General features: G+C 36.8%; 1 long non-coding RNA gene across 6 annotated transcripts; it reads right to left on the bottom strand.

The window, feature by feature from the left end:
* Positions 1–1,126: 1,126 nt before the first annotated feature.
* On the bottom strand, positions 1,127–19,542 carry LOC149009758 (uncharacterized). Of its 6 annotated transcripts, none has more exons than XR_016174351.1 (7): positions 11,313–19,542; positions 10,448–10,768; positions 9,513–9,622; positions 8,039–8,605; positions 5,712–7,954; positions 3,984–4,042; positions 1,127–3,792 (listed from the first exon to the last, which is right to left on the bottom strand). It is a non-coding gene; the product is annotated as an uncharacterized LOC149009758 (long non-coding RNA). The 6 variants fall into 6 exon arrangements; XR_016174349.1 differs by having other exon boundaries at positions 1,127–4,042; positions 5,712–5,782; positions 6,817–7,954; XR_016174350.1 differs by having other exon boundaries at positions 1,127–4,042; positions 10,448–10,554; positions 10,639–10,768.
* Positions 19,543–25,399: the final 5,857 nt, after the last annotated feature.

The following is a 25,399-nucleotide window of genomic DNA, read 5'->3' as shown; positions in this document are numbered from 1 at the left end:
AACCAGAAACTGGCTCTTTTGCTACATACCTTGTGTCACATCCTTTGCTTGTTGAACATCATATTGCCCATGGAAATGATATAACAGCTCCAAGTAATATATTTAAATAAAAATAATTAATTCAAATAACTGAGAAGATTCAGAAGCTTGGAAATAGGATACTCACAAAAGTACCATTTCACAGCTCTGCCCGTTTGAGTACTCCATCTATTAAGACAGTATAATGACAACCATACTACATATTTATGAAGAACGTATACTTAACAACCTCTCTTTATACGCAAACCGATTCAAAACTCGATAGAGAAGTAGCAACCAGTAAGCAGGCTATACAATGATGGCCAATAATATATTTTAAGAATGGTTACATTTTGAAGTCAATACATATTGGAAAATAATCCCAACAGTTGCTGAATGTATTTCCCTCAAATTCACTTTAAAAATAATAATAATAATAAAATAAAAACATTTCTCCTACTTAGCCAAAATACAAATAAGAAGTATATCTATCATTTATTGTGATGCACTACCCCAGGTCATTGTGACTCATAGATTCAACCTACCCACTTCAGCTAGAAATTTCAGTCATAGCCATCTCTTTTCCCTCATTCAAAAGAGATAGTATCTTTTCTAATACAGGAAACATCAAATAAAATACTTCTCTCTTTGTCTAGGCGACACAAGATACCCTCGGACCCCCTCAATCCAAACCAAGCCCACCCTTTCCTCAAGATGAAACAAAAGTACGCACTGAGTCGATTATCCTAGAAATAAAATCAGGATTATAGATAAGAACAATGAAACAAAGAAGGATACAGGAAAATAGAAGCCCTCACAATGATCAATCGCAATAGGTGAAGCTGGCAAGTATTTGCTCCATGTGACCCCGTGTGAAATAGAAACCATCCCACCCTTTACAAGAATCAACAAGAGTGGTTGCACAAGCTTTCCAAAGAACAACAATAGAGCTTCACCTACAAAACCACTCAATAACAGGAAGGAACCAATTTTAGCAACAGAAGACCCAAATGTAGCCCAGAAGCAACAATTAGCACAACAAGATACCTTTGTGATAACTATTAACCATTGACAGAAAAGGGGGGGGGGGGGAATAAGTCATTTCACCTGTAGTCTGCTAATCATTCAAGAAATTCGGCTATGAGATTATCGAACCTCAGAATTCTCTATATTGGCCTAGGAAGAAATTTATAAAAATAAATAGTAAGGTCTTAGGCTTCCAAATAGATAGTAAGATCTTAGATTCCCGAATAGATATTTAATTAAGCATTTGAAAGACATTTTCTTCTTCTCATTTGCATGTTCTATTAGCTGCCTGAAGTTAGAAAAAAAAGGAGAGGTTGATGGCACTCTTTCGGAACATACATATCATTCAGCAAGACCTCGACATCAGCAACATAATGTCTAAGACAAGTTACAAACAAAAGGAAAGTACTACTGATAAGTGAATTGGAGCCTACGAAATATTAGACAATATATAAGTCATTTGAAAGTAAAAAATACTGAACTAGAATAACCACCTTATGCAAACCAACACAACCATTCTAGAACGCAATAAATGAAGTACGAAAATACCTCTGCATGCAGGTACTGAAGAAAAGATCGTAAAACACAGGTAACATTCTTTTAATAACCAGAGACAGGCTATTTTGTTACATAACTTTTACCCTTTCCATCCTTTGCTTTTGCGAACATTAAATCATCCATGGAAAAAACGTCAGCAGCTGCAAATAAGACGGTTTCAAGGATTTTTATTAAGGATTTCAGCATCCAAAAGCATCACAAAATATATGATCATCCATGCCAACTTGAGTCATCAATAGTTTGACAAATGTTTAAAATTTAACATCCTATAATCTTCAATGATTCTTCTTCTCTCCTGATAGCTAGCCCTAGTCGCCTTTTGAAAGAAAGGAATATATCATCACAAGTGGAGAAAGAAAGGATCAGGCACACAAAACACAGCTTTGCTTCCATTTGTGGCCTCCTAGGGTCTAGTCTCCCCTATCTTGCCACCTAAAAGGTTGTAATTCCCCATAGAGGTGAGTGAAGAAACTCCCCATTTACCCATCTTCTTTCTTTTCTTCAATCATAGGGGTATTCAATTGAGTACCTTCCAATGATTGATGACAAGACAATAGTCCTTGAATATTTCATCCATGGCCAATCTGACTTTCCACATATCTATAAATGGATGATGCAAATCGTCAAGAAAAAGTAGAAGGGACAAGATTGATGAATCATGACGAATACCAAGATTAATCAACAGCTGCGACAACAAACCAAACCTTGTCCGAACTTAATCAAGTCATTTACAACTTAAAATGATATATAATAAAAATATAAAACAAACTAAAAGATCACTTGAATGAAATTGCACAAAACAAAGATTTCGAAAACCTGATAATAGAATACCATCAAACTAATATTTCAAAATGCTACATTTGGGAGCTCCAATTTTGCCACAATGCTGGCTTGAGTGAGCTTCCAAAGCCATCAAAACCCAAAAAAAGGAATAATTAAATACCTATTGCCAATCAAATACGTATATACCTATTGATTCTTCCAATGCCACAACTGTCTTTACCAGAATGTTTATTTACTTAAAGAAGCTCTGCATCCAGGTTCTGGGTTCATTCATTTTACTAACTGAAACTGGCTCTCTTGTTACATAACTTGCATTGCATCCTTTTCTTTTTGAACATCATATTGGGCTTGGAAATGAAATAAATAGCTCCAAGTAATGAATCCAAATAAAAATAATTAATGCAAACAGCTGAGAAAGATTTCAGAAGCTTGGAATAGGATACTTACGGAATTACCATTTCACATCTCTGCCCCTTTGAGTACTCCATCTATTAAGTATTAATACATCAGAATGACAAGTTTACATGCACATTTAAGAAGCATAATTAAAAACCACTATTTATGGGCGTACAAATTCAAAACTCGGTAGAGTAGTAGCAACCTTTAAGAAGATTACACAACAAAAGGGCGAACAAAGGCTCTCATACAAACAGAGCCCTGGGTGGGGGCAGTTTTCCTACGCACTCCTACCCCAACAATTTTTGTCGGGATGCAGTTTCAATGCCTTGACCTCGGGCTCCAACTATGGTCCACCAACCGTTGACAAGGCCCAATCCCTTAAGAAGATTACACAATGATGACCAAAAATATCTTTTAAAAACGATAACATTTTGAAGCAATACATATTGGAAAACAACCCCTATGGCTGCTAAATGTATTGCCTTCAAACACACTATAAAAAACACTTCTCCTACTTGGCCAAAATACAAACAAGAAGTATATCTGCCATTGAAGGACTTTCTGTCATTTATTATGGTACGAAAACACTACCCTAGGCCCTTGTGACTCAAAGGTCCAACCTACCCACTTCAGCTAGAAATTTCAGCCAAAGTCATCTTATTTGTTCCTCATTCAAAAGAGCTAGTATCTTTTCTTCTAGAGAAAACATCAAATAAAATACTTTTCTCTTTGTCCAGGCAACACAAGAGACACTCAGAGACCCTTAATCCACATGAAGCCTTCCCTTTCCTAAAGATGAAATAAAGTATGCTCTAAGTTGATTACCCTAGAAAGAAAATCATACTTCTGGATAAGAATAAAGAAACAAAGAAGCATATGGGATAATAGAAGCTCTCATAGTGATCCATCAATAGGTGAAGCTGGATAAGAAAATAATTTACTTGCCTCATGTGACCTTGCATGAAATAGAAAACCCTCCCACTCTCCAGAGGAATCAACAAAAAGTGACTGCACAAGCTCTCCAAAGAACAACATAAAGCTAGTCACATACAAAGCCACACAATAACAGGAAGAAACAGAATCAGCAACAGAAGTCCCAAATGTAGCCCAGAAGCAACAACTAGTACAACAAGACACCTCTGTGATAACTATTAAGCATTGACAGGAAGAGGGGAGGGGGGACAAATCAGTCATTTCACCTGTATTCTGCTAATTATTCAAGAAATTCAACTATGGGACTGTCGAACCTCAGAATTCTCTGCATTGGCAACGGAAGATTTATAAAAATAAATCATAAGGTCTTAGGCTATAAAATAAACACTAAGAACATAGGCTCCCAATAGATATTAAATTAAGCATTTGAAGGACATCTTTTTCTCATTTGCATGTTCTATTAGCTTCTTCAAGTCGAAAAAAATGAGAGGTTCAAGGAACTCCTTGGAGCATACATATCATCCAGCAAGACTTGAACATCAGTAACATAATTTCTAAGCCAAATTACAAACGGAAGGAAAGGTAATATTCGACAAGCGAATTGAAGCTTACATAAAATGTTAGGAAATGTATATGGCCTTTGAAAGTAAAATAATGAACTACAACACCCACCTTATGCAAAAGGATGCAACCATTCTAGAACCCAATAAATGAAGTACGAAAAATGCTCTGCATGCAGGTTATAACTGGTTACAATCTTTTAATCACCAGAAACTGGCTACTTTGTTACATAAATTGTACCATTTACAACCTTCGCTTTCGTGAACATCAAATCATCCATTGAAACAATAGCAGCAGCAAATAAGACAGCTTCAATCATTTTTCTCAAGGACTTCAGCACCCAAAAGCATCACAAACAATATGAACCATCCATGCGAACGTGAGACATCAACAATTTGTGAAATGTTTAAAATTTAACATCCTGTAATACCTTCAAGCATTTTAATTTTATTTTTTCCTCTTGCTAGCCAGCCCTAGTTCCCATTTGAAACTTTTGATATCGGTTTGACCATACATTTCATATGTTTATAGCCATTCACATGGCATCAGAAAATGATACTAGTCCTCTCATCCACCACAGCAATGTCTACTAAGCCTTGCACCTGCTTCATGGAGAGGTTGTTTCTATGTTTCAAACCCCCAACCTCATGATTGCAATAGCACAACTTAACCATTGCATAAAAGGGTCGTCGACCAGAAAGGTGATTCATGTATAGTTGGTTAAAACACTTTCCCCACTTGTTCAGTGTGTCAGTTTCACTCTTAATGACTTCTTAGTTTTCAATTGAATAGGTTACCCAATTTAGCTATAAGATAAATCCCAAATATAAAACATCCTTTAGATGGTTAGACTTACTTTATAACCCCACCATTCTACATTGCTTTTTACAATTTATGAAGTTGCAGTACTAAAAATAGAACAGCAGAATATCAAAGCAAATTAAATTATTTCAAATCACAAGTGAACCTAGTTCACCGAACCATCAGATATCAAGATAATATAACCTCTGAGGCTGAAGAAGGAAACATTAAACCAACAATCCAGAGAAGGTGTAGAGCCCTTTGAACACCGTTAACCCTACTCTAATTCCCTTCTAATGTTTTTGTGTCTTCATTGAGAAAGAAAGATAGGAATCTATCATGACAAGTGAAAGAAAAAAAAAAAAAAAGAATAAGGCACATCAAACACAGCTTTGCTTCTATTTATGGCTTCCTAGGGTCTAGGCTCCCCTCTCTTAAGTTAGTTGTAACCTACCCCAGGTACATTCTTTTCCCCCTTCGGGACTTTTGTAATGAATATATCCATTCATTCCCCCCCCCCCCCCACCCACCGGAAAAGAAGAAAAAAAAAGCCACAGCTTTGCTTATCTTATTGAGTTCCTTCTAGATCTGCTAATTTGTCACAGGTTGGCTGCAATTTGCCATGTGCTTACATGATAGCAGTATCCTGGAATTCCCAATCATCATGCAACATTTGTAACTCCTCCAATGAGCTTTCATGACCCTGCTGAAAAATAACCTTAAGTGGTCCATAGAAATTCATGAAATTTGAAACAAAACAGCTGTAAAGAATCACAAGAAAATTCAGCAGAATATATTGATAATTCGTGTAAAACTTATAACATTAAAACCCTATAATCTTTCCAAGCCTACAAGGTTTTATCCCTATAATCAAACGTAGATTAATTGCAAGTTCGCAACCTACTAAGGATTCCCCTCAAATCCCATATTATCATTCACCCCAAATAGAAATCAATGAACCATTCTCTGCACATCCCTGAGTAACAAATAAGGTGTTCAAATTTATGGATTAAAATATCTCTTGTTCATGGTTGTCTCTTCTCTGATCCCCTTAAAAGATTTTGGACATTGTGTTAGCATACACCTCATTTGTTCAATAGTGACTCACATGACATCAACACAAGTCCTCCCTCCCATTGTAGCAAGTGCATACACAACCATGCACCTGCTTCTTTGAGAGACTGTATCCATCTTTCAACTCAATAACCAGATGATTGCAATAGCACAACTTAACTGTTGCACCAAGGTAAGCCGACATTTTACGTGTATTTAGTAAAAAGATTTTCCTTCCACACTTGTTTAGTGGGTCAGTTTCACCCATATTGACCTATTAGTTTTGATGGAATAGACCACATAACTTTACAACATCAAGCACAATTGTATACCATCCATTGTACAATTAGACTTACTTGCAAAACCCTAGCATTATACTTTCCATCTACAGATTATGAAGTTAACAATATAAGTAATTAGGACACCTCAGGAGATCAAAGTAACTAATTATTTTAATTTTCAAATGAACCAACTTAACAAACTATCAAATGATCCAGATAACATAACTTCAAAGGCAGGAAAAGGCCAGATTATACAAACAGTCTAGACAAAGGGTAGAAGTTAGAACCCATCGAGCACAGTCAATTGTCCTCGGTTTCTTGTCTAAAATTTTTTGTACTTCAGTAGAAAAACACAAATAGGAACTTGTCATTAAAAGTGGAGAAAGAAATATAGATAAAGTACCTCAAAATGTAGGTATCCATAACTTATCACCTGAGCCATCTTTCTTACTAGTACTTCTAATTTTGCATGGATTAACCAAAACTTGTCATGTGCTTCCATGATATCAATATCCTGGAATTTTTTATCATCAGACAAACTTCAAAACTCTCTCCGTGAGCCTTCATGAACATGCTGGAAAATGCAGCGTAACACTGAACACAAAAAATTCATGAATCAGAATCTTAAATGGTTTTACAAAATGACAAAAAAGTTAATGGTATCCAGTCCCCTATAATACATGGAATTTTTTTAATTTTAAACCCTACCATCTACAAGGAATTTCCAAGCTATGTGTACCTATAATTACCAGTGGCCTACTAAGAATTCCTGGTCCATTCATCCCAAAAAACAAAAATTCCTAGTCAAAGGAAAGGACACACCTACATCATCATCTTCAGCATATACAAAAAGAACAGTTCCACATCTTGAATAATTAGTAAGGATCTTGAAAGTAATATTTTCAGAGATCCTTTGATTCTGGATTTCTTCATTAGTCCCCTTAAGAAATTTTCAATACCCTCACATGTTCCAAGCGATTAATTTGGTATCATCAAATGAACAAGTCCTCGCATCAACTGCAGCACATGTCTACGTAGCCACACACCTGCTTCATAGAGCTTGTTTCCACGTTTCATACCCCCAACTTGATGATCACAATACCACAACTTAATCGTTGCACAAATGCTCACCGACCAAAATGACAATTCTTGTGCACTGGTTAAAACATTTTCCTCACTTGTTCAATGGGTCAGTTTCATTTGTAATGACTTAATTTTAATGGAGTAGGTCACGCAACTTAGCTACAAGACCAACTCCTCATGAAAGCAATCCTTTATATATTAGACATACTTGCATACCTTAGCATTGTACCTTGCATTACAACTTCAGAAGTTTATATTAGTAGAAATGAAAACAGTAAAATATCTAATTAACTGATCATTCCAAAAATAAAATGAACCTGACTCACTCAACCATCAAATAACGATAACCTAACCTCATAGTCTGCAAAGCCCAGAGTATGCAAAGCATTACGGAGAAGGTAAAGCCCTTTGAGCACCTTCAATCCCTTTGTTTCTCTTCTGCCAAATTTTGGGCTTGACTAGAAATGGAACATAGGAATATGTATGAGAAGTCGAGAAACAAAGGATAAAGATAAGGCACATCGATATACAGGTAAGCATACCTTGTTGCTGGTATCATCTTTCCTTTCGAGGGCTGCTGCTAATTTTGAACAGGTTGACGTTTGAATGATCGTAGTTTCTAAAACTCCCAACCATCGGACAACCATTCTTATTCCTCAATTGAACTTTCATGACACCATTGGAAATTGCAGAACAGTAATTAACAGAAGTTCATGAAATCAGAATCTTAAATGGGTTTAAAAGAATCATTGCAAAAGTCAGCAGTATATTTTCTCAAAGATCAAAACAGAAAGAAAAAAAAGAAATGGAAAGAAAAAAGTTGCCTGGAAAGTCTCTTATAGCAAGCAAAGATGCACAATGGCAGCTGTTTATTCTACACAATTAGAAGATATTACCTATGTCCCCAAGTAACAGGACCATTGTTGTTTCCTGGGGTCTTATCTCTTCTTTCTTGTCAACTAGTAGGGGGGGTTCCCACCACCCACTCCCCTTCTTTCCTCTTCCCTTCTTGCGCTCAGGTTAATGAATTTTTTCATTCACCTAAAAGAAATATATTACCTATGCTGTGTCAACAGTAACCTTCCCTCCTCCAATGAGCTTTCAAGATCCTGATGGAACATAACCTTAAGGGTCAACAAAAATTCATGAAATTCGAAACTAAACAGCTGTAAAGAATCCCAAGCAAATTCAGCAGTATATATTCACCAATAATTTGTGGAAAACTTGAATTTTAAAACCCTACATTCACCATTAAATTTCATATCATCATTTTCAGCCCAAATAGAAATCTATTAACATTCTCTTGGACATCCTTGAGTAACAAATAAGGTGTGTGAAAGTATGGATTAAAATATCCCTTGTTCATGGTAGCCTTATATGTTCCACTTACAAGATCTCCGATATTGTGTTAGCATACACTTCATATGTTTATAGTGAATCACATGACAACAACAATACAAGTCCTCCCACCCATTGTAACAGGTGTATACACAGCCATGCACGGCTTCTTGGAGAGGCTGTCCATGTTCAAACTCAGCAACCAGATGATTGCAATTGCACAACCATTGCACCAACCTAAGACGACATTTTATATATATTTGGGAAAAAGAATTTCCACACTTGTTTACTAGGTCAGTTTCACCTGAACTGACCTATTGGTTTTAATGGAATAGTTCACATAACTTTACAGCATTAAGGCCCCAAATGTATAACATCCATTGTACAGTTCATCCACAGATATGAAGTTACAGCCATAGAACCTAGAATATCAAAGTAACTAGTTATTTTAAATCCCAAATGAACCAAACTTGACCAACTATCAAATGATTTCCAGATAAGATAATCACAAAGACAGGAAAATGCCTGATTGTGCAAGCAGTCTAGAGAAGGGGTAGAACCCATAGAGCACCATCAATCCTCCTCGGTTTCTTGTCTAATTACTTTGTGCTGCACTAAAAACAGACAAATGGGAACTTCTCATTACAAGTGGAAAAAGAAAGGATAAAGATAAAGCACCTCAAACTGTAGGTATGCATAACTTATCACCAGGGCCATCTTTCCTTCTAGTACTTCTAGTTCTGCATGGAGTAACGACAACTTGTCTTGTGCTTCCACAATATTATTCCCTGGAATTTCTAATCATCAGACAAACTTCAAAACTCCTCCAATGAGCTTTCATGAGCATGATAGAAAATCAGAGCAGTAGTGAAAACAAAAATTTCATGAATTCAGAATGTTTAAGCGCTTCCAAAAACCACAAGTCTAATGGTATCCATTCACTTACAATTCAAGGAAAGTTAGAACCTAAACCCTAGTCTAAAAGGAATTTCCAAGCTATGTATACCTATAATTAAAAGTTGACAATCAAAACCTACTAAGAATTTATGGTCAAAGGAAATGACATCAGGACCCACATTATCATCTTCAGCACATACAAAAGGAACCTATCCACATCCTTGAGTAACTAATAAGGTGCTTGAAAGTAATTGTTTCGAAGAACACTTGTTTCACGGCTTCCTTCATTAGTCCCTTTAAAGAAATTTTCAATGTCTTCACATACCCTGAGTGAATCATAAAGTACCATCAAATGAACAAGTCCTCCCTTCAACTGCAGCACGTGTCTACGTAGCCACACACCTGCTTCACAGGAGGCTGTTTCCATGTTTCAAACCCCCCCCCCAAAACTTGATGATTGCTATGCTGCAACATAACCTTTGCAAAAAAGCCTCACCCACCAAAAGGGCATTTCTTGTGCATTGGTTAAAACATTTTCTCACTTGTTCAACGGGTCAGTTTCATTTGTAATGACCTATTAGTTTTAATGGAATAGGTTACCCAACTTCTGGAGTTTATATTAGTAGAAATGCATACAGTAAAATATCAAATTAACTGGTTATTCCAAATATAAAATGAACCCAACTCGCACAACCATCAAATAACAATAACCCAACCTCATAGTCTGGAAAAGGCCAGTGTATGCAAAGCAGTATGGAGAAGGTAGAGCCCTTTGATCACCGATCAATCCCTTGGTTTCTCTTCTACCATATTTTGTGCTTCACTGGAAACAAAAGAGAGTAATGTACGAGAAGTCAAGAAACAAAGTATAAAGGATATGGAACATGAAGACAGAAGTATGGAATACCTTGTTGGTGGTGTCAACTTTCCTTTCTAGGACTGCTAATTTTGCACAGGTTGACAAAGTGCATGTGCTTTCATGATAGTAGTTTCCGAAATTCCCAACCACAGACAACCTTTCTTTTTTCTATGATGAGCTTTCATGATTCCGATGGAAATTGCAGAAAGTAATTTACAGAAGTTCATAAAATCAGAATCTTATATGTGTTTAAAAGAATCATTGCAAAATCCAGCAGTATATTTTCTTAAAGACCAAAAGATAAAGAAAGATAAGGAAAGAAAAAAGTTGGCCAAAAAGTCTGGTATGGCAAGCAGCACAATGCCAGTTGTCTATTCTACACAATTAAAATATAATGCCCATGCTGCATGAAACCCAAGGGGCTGTTACTAAGCTTACTCACAATACTATCAGATGAAGAAATGCAATTATAATATCCATATTTAAGTAGAACCACACAAATATGGATATTTTCACCAACTGAAGAGATATATGAAATACCATGAATGATTTAACCCCCTCCCCAACCCCCTCCCCCAAAAAAAAAAGGTAACATGAATGGTGGAAAGCTTCTCTTGGCTAATCTTTCAAGGATAATAAAGCCTCAGTGAAGTTTCCAACCAACAAGAAACACTTCATATTCACCCACACAAAGTACCAAAGATTAGCCAAGAGAAGCTTACTTGCTCTGAGTGACTTCCTAGGAAATGGAAAACCCTCTCGCCCTTCCAAGGTACATCCTATTGACTTCTTTTCTTAAGGAAGAGTCGTTCCGATGCAAGGCTACAGAGAGCCAAGAGTGACTGCACAATCTCTCCAAAAACCAGCATAGAACCCATCAGCAATAAAGCTTGCTAAAAGTAGAGAGAAACTCAAATCAGCAACAAATGAACCGAGTGTACGACAGAACAAACAAGCCTTACACCAAATAACTTTCTATATGTGATACCATAAGGGATGGTGGGAAGAAATCACAAGTCATTACACACGAATCTTGTTGATCCCTAGAGAGATCTCACTACTAAACCATTGATGCTTTGAAATTCACTGCATAAGCCAAGGGAGATCATATCTATATATAGTTTGCAGACTTCCAAAAGACATCAATTTACCATCTGAAGGACATCTTTTTATCTTTTAAATGTTCCTTTAGCTGCTTCCAGAAAAAGGGCCAGGTTGACAAACCTAATTGGGACATACAATCATCCAGCATTAACTTGCACATGATTAACATCTTACATATGCCAAACTACAACAGAAGGGAAGGTAATATTCAAGTAGCAAATGGAGCTTAAATAAATAAAGGAAAAATCCATTGCACTAGAATATACAACACCGAACTAGGACAATACGCAAAGCAAATGCATCCATATTTTAACTCATAGTGAAGTACATGAAGAAGCTCTGCATCCACGTTCAGGAGGTGAATCTAACAAGCAAAAAGAAGGATAAGTAAGTTGGGGGGAAAAAAGGGGAAATCTTAGTAGTAGTAGTCTTGAAGAACGGGAAGAGGGAGAAGAAAATTCATAAGAAGAAGAGGACAAGGAGGAGAGGGGGCTGCTGCAAACGCACAAACCTAAAGTTTCAATTCATATGTTTCCATTCTCAATAAGTTGCTTACAAGTGCTTAAATAGTAAAAGAGACATTCTTCAATATGAAAACAACTATAAGAGGACTCTTGGTAATTTAAAACTAGCAAAAACACTAATTGTACTAAGACCCTTAGTAATTTAAAATTATAAAACCATCCCACCCTTTAGAGGAATCAACAAGAGTGGTTGCACAAGCTCTCCAAAGAGCAACATAGAGCTTCACCTACAAAACTGCTCAATAAAAGAAAGGAACCAATTTCAGCAACAGAAGACCCAAATGTAGCCCAGAAGCAACAACTAGCACAACAAGATACCTTTGTGATAACTATTAACCATTGACAGACAAAAGGGGCTGAAAATAAGTCATTTCACCTGTAGTCTGCTAATCATTCAAGAAATTCGGCTATGAGGCTATTGAACCTCAGAATTCTCTATATTGGCCTAGGAAGAAATTTATAAAAATAAATAGTAAGATCTTAGGCTTCCAAATAGATAGTAAGATCATAGATTCCCAAAAAGATATTTAATTAAGCATTTGAAAGACATTTTCTCCTTCTCATCTCCATATTCTAAAAGCTGCTTCAAGTTAAAAAAAAAAAAAAGAGAGGTTGATGGCACTCTTCGGAACATACATATCATTCAGCAGGACCTCGACATCAGCAACATAATGTCTAAGACAAGTTACAAACAAAAGGAAAGTACTATTGATAAGTGAATTGGAGCCTACGAAAATATTAGACAATATATAAGTCATTTGAATGTAAAAAATACTGAACTAGAATACCCACCTTATGCAAAACAACACAACCATTCTAGAACGCAATAAATGAAGTACAAAAATAGATCTACATACAGGTACAGAAGAAAAGATCGTAAAACACAGGTAACATTCTTTTAATAACCAGAAATTGGCTATTTTGTTGCATAACTTTTACCCTTTACATCCTTTGCCTTTGCGAACATTAAATCATCCATGGAAACAACGTCAGCAGCTGCAAATAAGACAGTTTCAAGGATTTTTCTAAAGGATTTCAGCATCCAAAAGCATCACAATGTATATGATCATCCATGCCAACTTGAGTCATCAATAGTTTGTGAAATGTTTAAAATTTAACATCCTATAATCTTCAATGATTCTTCTTTTCTTCTGCTAGCTAGCCAAAGTCGCCTTTTAAAACTTTTGATATTGGTTTGACCATGATTTCACATGATTCTACCCATTCATATGGTAATCACCAAATGATACAAGTCCTCTTATCCAGCATAGCACTGTCCACACAGCCTTGCACCTGCTTCATGCAGAGGCTGTTCCCAGGTTTCAAACCCCCCCCCCCCCACCTGATGATTGCAATAGCAAAACGTAACCACTGCACAAAAGGATCACCCACCAGAAGGGCATTTCATGTGAAGTTGGTTAGAACATTTTCTCCAATAGTTCACTGGGCCAGTTTCAATCCTAATGACCTCTTAGTTTCAACGGGATAGATTACCCATTTTAATTACAAGATCAATACCAAATGTAAAACATCCTTCACAGTTAAACTTACTTTATGACCCTACCATTCTACCATGCATTTTACAAATAAAGTTGCTACTAGAGACTAGGACAGCAGAATATCCAAGCAGACAAAATTATTCCAAATCACAAATGAACCTGGCTCACCCAATCGTCAAAGATCAAGGTAATATAACTCCAAGGGCTGAAGGAAATATAAAGCCGGAACGAAAAAAGGCATAGAGCCTTTTGAGCACAATATAATATAATAAAAGATACTATAATAATGGGCTTGAATGTGTGTGTACATAGTACACACACTTACCAACCTCTCTTTATGGGGCATTTCAATTCAGAAATCAATAAAAGGGGCAAACAATGATGACTACAAATACAGTTGAAATAATAAATAATGGTATGGTTACATTTTAAAACCAAAACATATTGAATGTCAATCGGTGATGTCCCTAAGAGTATTACCATGAAATTTACTTTTAAAACACTTCAATTCTAAGCCAAAAAAGGAAAAAAAGTATAAATCCATTTTTCAGTCATTTATCATTTTGCAAAGAATATTACCCAGTAAATAGTGGCCTTGTAGATCCAACTTGCCCATTTCTGCTAGGACTTTCAGCTGACAATCACCTCCTCTTCACTCTTCGTGTCAAAGGAGATACTTGATTTTGTTCCACGCTCAAACTAGATTTCAAACTTCTCTCTTTTTCCAGACAACTCAAGATAGCCTCGACCCACGAATTCAAAAGCCTCAGGAGAGGGGGAAAAGACTAGACTTGAGCCTTCTGCCCCATAAAGAACATCAGTATTCTTGAAAAGACTAAACAGAGAAAGAAATGCCAAAAATAAAACGCCTCTTGAGGATCCATTAGAAGCTTAAGCCAAATGAGAAAAACCAGTTACTTGCTCTGACTGACTTCACAGGAAATGGAAAACCCTCTTGCCCTCCCAAGGTACCTCAACAAGTGTTACAAGCTCTCTAAAAAGCGGCATAGAGCCCAAACAAAAATGCTTGCCTAAAGTAGAGAGGAGCCCAAATCAGCAACAAATGATCTAAGTGCGGCCCAGAACCAACAAGCATTACACCAAACAACTCTGTGACTGTGATAACCATAAAGGATGGAGGGAAAGAAATCACCAGAATTACACATGTATCCTTTTGATCGCTAGAGAGATTTCATTACTAAACCGTTGATGCTCTGAAATTCTCTGCAAAAGCCATGGAAGGTTATATAAAGAGAAAGAGAGCTCTTTTAGACATCCAAACAGATATTTAATTTAGCAACCAAAGGACATATTTTTCTCTTTTAAATTTTCCATTAGCTGCTTCAAGATAAAAAGAGGGACAAGTGATAAACTTTATAGTGTCATCCAGCATTAACTCGAGCATGATTAATATCATTTTTATGGCAAACTATTACAGAAGGGAAGGTAATATTTGAGTAGCAAATGAAGCTTACACTAATAAAGGAAAAATCCACAGAAGGTGCAACAATAAACTAGGACACTACGCAATGAAAATGCATATGTAGTTAACCACTTAAGTGAAGTACTTGAAGAAGCTCTGCATCCAGGTTCTGGGTTCATTCATTTTACTAACTGAAACTGGCTCTTTTGTTACATAACTTACATTTCATCCTTTTCTTTTTGAACATCATATTGGGCATGGAAATGAAATAAATAGCTCCAAGTAATGAATCCAAATAAAAATAATTAATGCAAAAGATTTCAGAAGCTTGGAATAGGATACTTACGGAATACATACCTTGTTGCTGGTGTCATCTTTCCTTTCTAGGGCTGCTGCTAATTTTGAACAGGTTGACGTTTGAATGATCGTAGTTTCTGAAACTCCCAATCATCAGACAACCTTTCTTATTCCTCCATTGAACTTTCATGACTCCATTGGAAATTGCAGAACAGTAATTAGCAGAAGTTCATGAAATTAGAATCTTAAATGGGTTTAAACAAAACATTGCAAAAGTCAGCAGTAAATTTTCTCAAAGATCAAAAGAAAGAAAAAAAATAAATGGAAAGAAAAAAGTTGCCTGGAAAGTCTCTCATAGCAAGCAAAGATGCACAATGGCAGCTGTTTATTCTACACAATCAAAAGATATTACAAATGTCCCCAAGTAACAGGACCATTGTTGTTTCCTAGGGTCTTATCTCTTCTTTTTTGTCAACTAGTAGGGGGGCTTCCCACCCCCCACCCCCTTCTTTCGTCTTCCCTTCTAGCGCACAGGTTAATGAATTTTTTCATTCATCCAAAAGAAATATATTACCTATGCTGTGCCAACAGTAACCTTCCCTCCTCCAATGAGCTTTCAAGAACCTGATGGAAGATAACTTTAGGGTCAACAAAAATTCATGAAATTAGAACCTAAACAGCTGTAAAGAATCACAAGCAAATTCAGCAGTATATATTCACCAATAATTTGTGGAAAACTTAAATTTTAAAACCCTATAAACTTTCAAGCCTACAAGGTTTTATCCCTATAACCAACCCAATGTGGATTCATTGCAAGTTTGCAACATACTAAGGATTCTTGATCAAAGGAAAGGACATTAAATTTCATATCATCATCTTCAACCCAAATAAAAATATATTAACATTCTCTGGACATCCTTGAGTAACAAATAAGGTGTGTGAAATTATGGATTAAAATATCTCTCGTTCATGGTAGGCTTCCGTAATCCCCTTACAAGATCTCAGATATTGTGTTAGCATACACTTCATATGTTTATAGTGGATCACATGACAACAACAATACAAGTCCTCCCACCCATTGTAGCAGGTGTAAACACAGCCATGCACCAGCTTCTTGGAGAGGCTGTCCATGTTCAAACCCAGCAACCAGATGATTGCTATAGCACAACCATTGCACCAACCAAAGACAACATTTTATATATATTTGGGAAAAAGATTTTTCACACTTGTTTACTATGTCAGTTTCACCTGTATTGACCCATTAGTTTTGATGGAATAGTTCACATAACTTTACAGCATTAACGCCCCAAATGTATAACTTCCATTGTACAGTTCATCCACAGATATGAAGTTACAGTAGTAGAAATTAGGATACCTAGAATATCAAAATAACTAGTTATTTTAAATCCCAAATGAACCAAACTTGACCAACTATCAAATGATCTCCAGATAAAATAACCACAAAGGCAAGAAAATGCCAGACTGTGCAAGCAGTATAGAGAAAGGGTAGAACCCATAGAGCACCATCAATCCTCCTCGGTTTCCTGTCTAATTCTTTTGTGCTGCACTAAAAACAGACAAATGGGAACTTCTCATTACAAGTGGAAAAAGAAAGGATAAAGACAAAGCACCTCAAACTGTAGGTATGCATAACTTATCACCAGGGCCATCTTTCCTTCTAGTACTTCTAGTTCTTCATGGAGTAACGACAACTTGTCTTGTGCTTCCACAATATTATTCCCAGGAATTTCTAATCATCAGACAAACTTCAAAACTCCTCCAATGAGCTTTCATGAGCATGATAGAAAATCAGAGCAGGAGTGAGAACAAAAATTTCATGATTCAGAATTTTTAATGGCTTCCAAAAACCACAACAAGTCTAATGGTATCCATTCACTTAAAAATTCAAGGAAAGTTAGAACCTAAACCCTAGTCTAAAAGGAATTTACATGCTATGTATACCTATAAATATAATTAAAAGTTGAAAATCAAAACCTACTAAGAATTTATGGTCAAAGGAAATGACATCAGGACCCACATTATCATCTTCAGCACATACAAAAGGAACCTATTCACATCCTTGAGTAACTAATAAGGTGCTTGAAAGTAATTGTTTCAAAGAACTCTTGTTTCATGGCTTCCTTAATTAGTCCCCTTAAAGAAATTTTCAATGTCTTCAAATGTCCTGAGTGAATCATATAGTACCATCAAATGAACAAGTCCTCCCTTCAACTGCAGCACATGTCTACGTAGCCACACACCTGCTTCACGGGAGGCTGTTTCCATGTTTCAAACCCCCCCCCAACTTGATGATTGCAATGCCACGCCTTAACCTTTGCAAAAATGCCTCTCCCACCAAAAGGGCATTTCTTGTGCATTGGTTAAAACATTTTCTCACTTGTTCAACGAGTCAATTTCATTTGTAACGACCTATTAGTTTTAATGGAATAGGTTACCCAACTTAGCTACAAGACCTACCCCACATGAAAACGATCCTTTATACAGTTAGTAGCTACAAGACCTACCCCACATGAAACCATCCTTTATACAGTTAGACATACTTGTGTACCTTAGCACTGCACCTTGCATTACAACTTCTGAAGTTTATATTAGTAGAAATGCAGACAGTAAAATATCTAATTAACTGGTTATTCCAAATATAAAATGAACCCAACTCGCTCAACCATCAAATAACAATAACCCAACCTCATAGCCTGGAAAAGGCAAGAGTATGCAAAGCAGTATGGAGAAGGTAGAGCCCTTTGAGCACCAATCAATCCCTTTGTTTCTCTTCTACCATATTTTGTGCTTCACTGGAAACAAAAGATAGTAATGTATGAGAAGTCAAGAAACACAGTACAAAGAGATGGCACATGAATACAGAAGTATGGAATACCTTGTTGCTGTGTCATCTTTCCTTTTTAGGACTGCTAATTTTGCACAGGTTGACAAAGTGCATGTGCTTTCATGATAGTAGTTTCCAAAATTCCCAACCACAAACAACCTTTCTTCTTTCTATGATGAGCTTTCATGAATCCGATGGAAATTGCAGAAAGTAATTAACAGAAGTTCATAAAATCAGAATCTTAAATGTGTTTAAAAGAATCATTGCAAAATCCAGCAGTATATTTTCTTAAAGTCCAAAAGATAAAGAAAGATAAGGTAAGAAAAAAGTTGTCCAAAAAATCTGTGGTATAGCAAGCAAAGATGCACAATGGCAGTTGTCTATTCTACACAATTAAAATATACTGCGTATGCTGCATGAAACCCAAAGGGCAGGTACTAAGCTTACGCACAATACAATCAGATGAAGAAATGCAACTATAATATCCATATTTAAGGTGTTACAGACATTATTGCAGACGAAGTAATACTATATTAAATAAGAGAACGGAAACCCTATTTCCGAAATGAAACGTCCATTTTTTCTGACGACTCACAATGATCATTCAACCTGACCGCCACCGAGATAGGAGAGCTCTCACTACTGCCTTCAAAACTCTGTTTAATCCTTCTTGCAACGTCTTCTCCACCAACTCCCATCCGAATTTTCCATGAGATCCAAATCTGCGCCTCTATGCTGCCTGAATCCCCTCAGTCTCGCAACTCATCTACAGTCGAACAATTAATTTCTCTGGAAAGATAGAACGGAAATACGAAACTTCTTCTTCCCAGACTTTTAGGTCTGAAAAGGAAAAGTTTCGTAGTTCCTTCACCAGATGGAGACAACAAGAAATGCTTGGATCATTCTTCAGGGTGGAAGCTAGGGCAACAATCGACGCTAGATGGAGTTACTCGAGATCGGAGGATTCAGTATAGAGAAGAGTGGAAGCTAGGGCAACAATCGACGCTAGATGGAGTGACTCGAGATCGGAGGAGTAAAACCCTTCCGCATTCCTCAAACAATTACGTGAAAGTTAAAGAGAGAGAAACGGAACCTAGGTCGACAGAAGCAACGAACAGTAAACATGCAAAATGGAGTCATATTTATAGTTGGTTTAAGCGGGACGAGGCGTTCTAACTTCCCGTAGCTTTTTATTAATGCTAGATAAAAATTTACTTGAAACGAAAAATAATTAAAAATTAACGCATAGCTTTTTGTTAACGCTAGATCCAATTTTACCAAAAAAAAATAATAGTAATTAAGCTAACGGGTCGGGTAGCTTTTTGTTAACGCTAGTCATGATTTTGAAAATTAAATAGCGTTACGATTGTAAATCGTAACGAGTCATATTTTGGCGGGAAACGACGCCTTAAGAATTTTTATTTTTAATTTTTTGTAATATTTAGTATTTCAAGTTAAATGCTAAGATTAACCGTGCCCTAATTTTATAGTGGTCTTTTTTGGACAAGTTTATACGTAGTCCCGTTATATTATGCTAATAATACTTCTACCTGTCAACTGAAAAATAATAATAATAATAATAAAAATAGTCCTTACCTTCAATTTTTCCTGTTAAATTATTTTAGAACAAAAAAATTCAGAACTATCCCCTTAGTTACCCTTAATATTAATGATATTCTCCTAAGTTATCTAATTTGTCTTTGTTTGATAGAACCAAGGAACACAATTTGGCCGAACTTCGGCAGTTTCGGTGAATGGTGAAACGATACCTCCGGTGAAAACGAAATTTCCAAAAATCGCCGGAAAATCTGCGAAAATTCACCGATTTCCCGGCGAACCAGCAAAATACACCGAAAACAGCCCCAAGAAGTCGCCGGTATCTCTAGCTATCGTTCCAATCCTCGAATCAAACGAAACCTTACCAAATTTGTTAACCATCAAATAAAGAAAATCTAACCTCAAGGTCTCGAAAAGGCCGGAGTACGCAAAGCAGTACGGAGAAGGTACGGTACAGCCCTTTGGGTGCCATCAATCCCTTTGGTTCTCTTCAACCATATTTTCTGCTTCACTGGAAATGGAAGAAAGGAATATACATGAAAAGTCAAGAAACAAGGGATAAAGAAGGCTCATCAACACACAGGTATGTAACTTGTTGTTGTTGTCATCTTTCCTTTCTAGGGCTGCTAACTTTGCACAGGGTGATGATCTGCATGTGCTTTCACAATAGTAGTTTCTGAAATTCCCAATTATAAGACAGGCTTTCTTAATCCTATGATGAGCTTCAATGACTCCAATGGAAATTGCAGAACAGTAATTAACAGAAGATCATAAAATCAGAATTTTAAATGGGTTAAAATAATCATTGGAACATCCAATAGTACATTTTCTCAGAAATCAAAGATGCACAATGGCAGTTGTTTAGTATACACAATAAGTTTAAGCACAATACAATCACAGAGATCCCCATCAGTTGAGGCAGTTTTATCAGCATGTGACATCAAAAAAGTAAAAAAGAAGCAATGCCTGAAAGGAAATGACTGTGTCAACGCCACATTTTAATATTTCCATGTAATAGCATCTTCATATCATGGACAGCATAATTTTGAGTGATTGAGTCACCAAAACTAAAAACAACGGAGAGCATAATGATATTTTACATTGCATTAATTAGACATCTATCTTTAAACAATACAAATGAATGATGCACGCTACAGGTGTCCTTTTCAATATGCTTAACAGGATTTCTTTGTTTGGCCAAAATTTAAACTCAACCTTGTCCAAACTTAATCAGGCCAGTTACAACTCAAAATTATTTATAATATAGATATCAAAAAAACTGAAAAAGCACAAACAAAATTTCAAAAACTTGCTAATAGAATATAGAAAGCCATCAAATTAACATTTGAAAACCCTACATTTAAGAGCTCCACCACAATGCTGACTTGAGTGAACTTCCAAAGCCATCAAAGCCTGAAAATAAAATGAAATAATTAAATACATATTGCCAATCAAATAGATGCATACCTATTGATTCTTCCAATGCCATAACTGTCTTACCAGAATGTCCATTTCCTTAATACTCACAATTGGAATAATTAAAGGTATTATAATAATGGGTGTGAATGCATGTCTACATATGTAACCTCTCTTTATGGGGCATTTCAATTCAGTAGTCAAAAAAAGAGTTGAACGATGATGCCTAGAAATACTGTCAAAATAATATATAACGGCATGGTTACATTTTGAAGCAAATACTTATTGGATGCCAATCGGTGAGGATCCTAAATGTATTACCATCAAATTCACTTTTAAAACACTTCAATTCTAAGCCAAAAAAGGAACAGGTAGTATATATCCATCGCCTTTCAGTCATTCATTATGGTGCAAAGAACACTACCCAGTAAATAGTGGCCTTGCAGATCCAACTTGCCCGTTTCCGCTAGGACTTTCAGCCGACAATCATTTCCACTACGCTCTTCACGTTAGAGGAGATGCTTTTGTTCCATGGTCAACACTAAATGGAAAACTTCCCTTTTTCCAGTCAACTCAAGAAAGCCTCGATCCCTGAATCCAACAAAGCCCCCCAGTGCCAAAGATAGGCGAAAAAAAGAGAGTAGTCTTGAGCCCACCTGTTCCATAAAGAACATCAGTATTCATAAAACAACTAAACAGCAAAGGAAATGCCAAAAATGAAAGGCTCATGATGATCCATCCAAGGTACATCAGCAAGAGTGACTGCACAAGCTCTCCAAAAACCAGCATAGAACCCATCAGCAATAAAGCTTGCTAAAAGTAGAGAGAAACTTAAATCAGCAACAAATGAACCAAGTGTACGACAGAACAAACAAGCATTACACCAAATAACTCTCTGTATGTGATACCCATAAAGGATGGTGGGAAGAAATCACCAGTCATTACACACGAATCTTGTTGATCCCTAGAGAGATTTCACTACTAAACCATTGATGCTTTGAAATTCACTGCATAAGCCAAGGGAGATCATATCTATATATAGTTTGCAGACTTCCAAAAGACATCAATTTACCATCTGAAGGACTTCTTTTTATCTTTTAAATGTTCCATTAGCTGCTTCCAGGAAAAGGGCCAGGTTGACAAACCTAATTGGGACATACAATCATCCAACATTAACTTGCACATGATTAACATCTTACATATGCCAAACTAAAACAGAAGGGAAGGTTATATTCAAGTAGCGAATGGAGCTTAAATAAATAAAGGAAAAATCCATTGCACTAGAATATACAACAGCGAACTAGGACAATATGCAAAGCAAATGCATCCATATTTTAACTCATAGTAAAGTACGTGAAGAAGCTCTGCATCCACGTTCTGGAGGTGAATCTAACAAGGAGAAAAAGAAGTATAAATAAGTCGGGGAAAAAGGGGGGAAAAAGGGGAAATCTTAGAAGTAGTCTTGAATGAGGGGGGCTGCTTCAATTCATATGTTTCCATTCCATTCTCAATAAGCTGATTATAATTGCTTAAATAGTAAAAGAGACAGTCTTCAATAAGAAAACAACTATAAGAGGACTCTTGGTAATTTAAAACTAACTAAAAAATTGATCTTAGATATCCTACCTGAATTAAAAATATAATTACATAATTATCACAATAATAAATAACAAAATCCTAAGCTATCTCTAAAACTCACATAAAAACAGTTCCTACAAAGAATGATCTCCTAGGTTACTGTTCATGTTACTGTAGCGTGAACAGTAACTTCTAGTTGTGCAGCATAAGAATCATCTAGCATTGGGTTCATTCAGTTTATAACTAGAAACTGGCTCTTTTGTTACATACCTTGTGTCACATCCTTTGCTTGTTGAACATCATATTGCCCGTGGAAATGGTATAAAAGCTCCAAGTAATATATTTAAATAAAAATAATTAATCCAAATAGCTGAGAAGATTTCAGAAGATTGGAAATAGGATACATCACAGAGGTGTAAGGCAACGTCTATGGGGGAAATTTGTGGCGGTGATCAAAGATCCGGCAAAGAACAGCGCAAGAGTGGCTTGGGACGTGTGAAACGGCGGAAGACGCTGCGAGAGCTTACGATCAAGCTGCTTATAGGATTCAAGGGTCTCGAGCTCTTTTAAATCTTCCGCCTCTTCGACCTAGTTCACCTGATTGTTCTGAACAGCTTTCATTAGTACACTCGAACAACGTTTCATCATCTTCGTCATTCATAATTGATAGCAGACCTTGTAGCTTGTAGGAGAAGAAAAAGAAACGTACCTTGTAACTTGTGAGTGAGAGAAGAAATAACATGTAAGGCTGCGTTTGTTTGCTGGAATAAAGGTAGGGTGGGAAAATTCTTGAAAAAATTGTAGATTTTTCACTTTTCTAATAAAAGAGACGTACTTTATAACTTGTAAGAGAAAAAAAATAAATGTTATTAAATATAGCAGTTAAGGATAAATCGGGCGACATGTCGCCTGTGTCACCCGTGTCACCAGGCAACATGTCGGACATTGCAAGGGATAGCTTTTTGTATAAAGAAGGGCATTTATTATGCATATATGCCCCCTATGAGCCAGATACTTGAACTAGTATGACCGCTGATTGAATGCTTTTTCACTCCTTTGTAGCAAGGGCTACATACAAAATTCCTCTAGTGTTATTCACATGATAGGACACATTAAGGCTCTTTTTGGTATCAATTCTCATTGTCTATTATGAGATTTTTTCATTGTTTTAAATGATTTGGCATCTATTATCATTTTGATTTTTATTTAAAATAATAGAAAAATCTCAAAAATCCATAATGAACTAAAAGTCCATTGTAGATTATGGGGACAATTCATTCTCTTTATTTATGCGGTGGCAAACTTGAAATTTTAAAATCAAGATGGGGTTATAACGGTAAAAACGCATTATTTTATAAAAGCTCCTCCCAAACCCTCTCAAACCCTAAAGCAAGCTCTCACTTCTTCTCAACTCTGAAGTTTAAACGGAGGCTGCTCGAACTCGCTCTCGCAAACTGCGGCTGCCCAAACTCGCTCTCCTTCAAGGCTTCTCGCTACCGCAAACTGCGGCTGCTCAAACTTGCTCTCCTTCAAGGCTTCTCGCTACTTTTACTTCTCTTTTTCTTCTTAAGGTGTGTGTTCATTTCTTCTCACATTTGCTTGAGGACAAATAATGATCAGTAGAGATTCCTTTAATGCTACCCATGGCTAACTAACTTAGCTTAAGTTCTTTATCTCGCTCAACAGGTGACCATCTTCCCGAACGATAATTTTGGTAGGCACCCATCGTTATTGACCATCACATGGATTTCGGTGGGATTGTATCCCATTGTGCTAAGTTTCTTGTGGGAAATGATAGAGTTGCAGAAAAGCTTTTTATCTAAATGGGGCCTTGAGTTGGATTGGAAAAGGAAGAGAGTTGGTTAATCTCACCCCTGAGAGTGAAACCATAGCCGTTGGAAATCTCAATCCTTTTTCTCTTTCTATTTCTTGTTTTCTTCTACCCCTTTTTCTTTCCCCAGAGTCCATGACAGACAATTCTGGGTGGGTCGTCTATCTATTACTTGTTTCAACTTCCAAGATTAGCTAGCTTGCTTGCTGCCTCCCTTGAGCCTGTGAAACATATTTGGCTCTTGGGGATAGTTAAAGCTGTTCCAGATGTGGTAATTCCACTGGGTTTTCTATATTCTTGAATGCTGGAGTGTTTGGAAACGGGTTAGAGTCAAGCCACACATTGCCACACTCGGCCACAAGAGCAGCCATGCTGGTTCGGATCAACACCCTCCTTCAATGCTACTCGGGTATACGGTTCGAAATAATGGAAGCCATAACCAAGTTCCTAAACCATAACATCACTCCATGCTTGCCACTCCGTGGAACCATCACTGCTTCAGGAGATCTGGTCCCTCTATCTTACATCGCAGGGCTGCTAACAGGCCGTCCCAACTCCGAAGCAAAGGGCCCAGATGGTAAATGGCTCGATCTTTGTTGAAGCCTTCTTCTCTGGATCGAACGGTTAGGATTCTTCGAGTGGGACCCAAGGAAGGTCTAACCCTCGTCAACGGTACAGCTGTGGGTTTCGGTTTGGCATCTATGGTCCTTTTCGAAACTAACATCCAAGCCGTCC

The sequence above is a fragment of the Hakea prostrata genome, chromosome 7 (genome assembly GCF_041222555.1).
Source record: "Hakea prostrata isolate BN-2017 chromosome 7, UWA_Hpros_2, whole genome shotgun sequence".
Lineage (NCBI taxonomy): Eukaryota > Viridiplantae > Streptophyta > Magnoliopsida > Proteales > Proteaceae > Hakea > Hakea prostrata.
The sequence above is the reverse complement of the archived record's forward strand: the minus strand, read 5'-3'. Positions and strand labels throughout refer to the sequence as shown.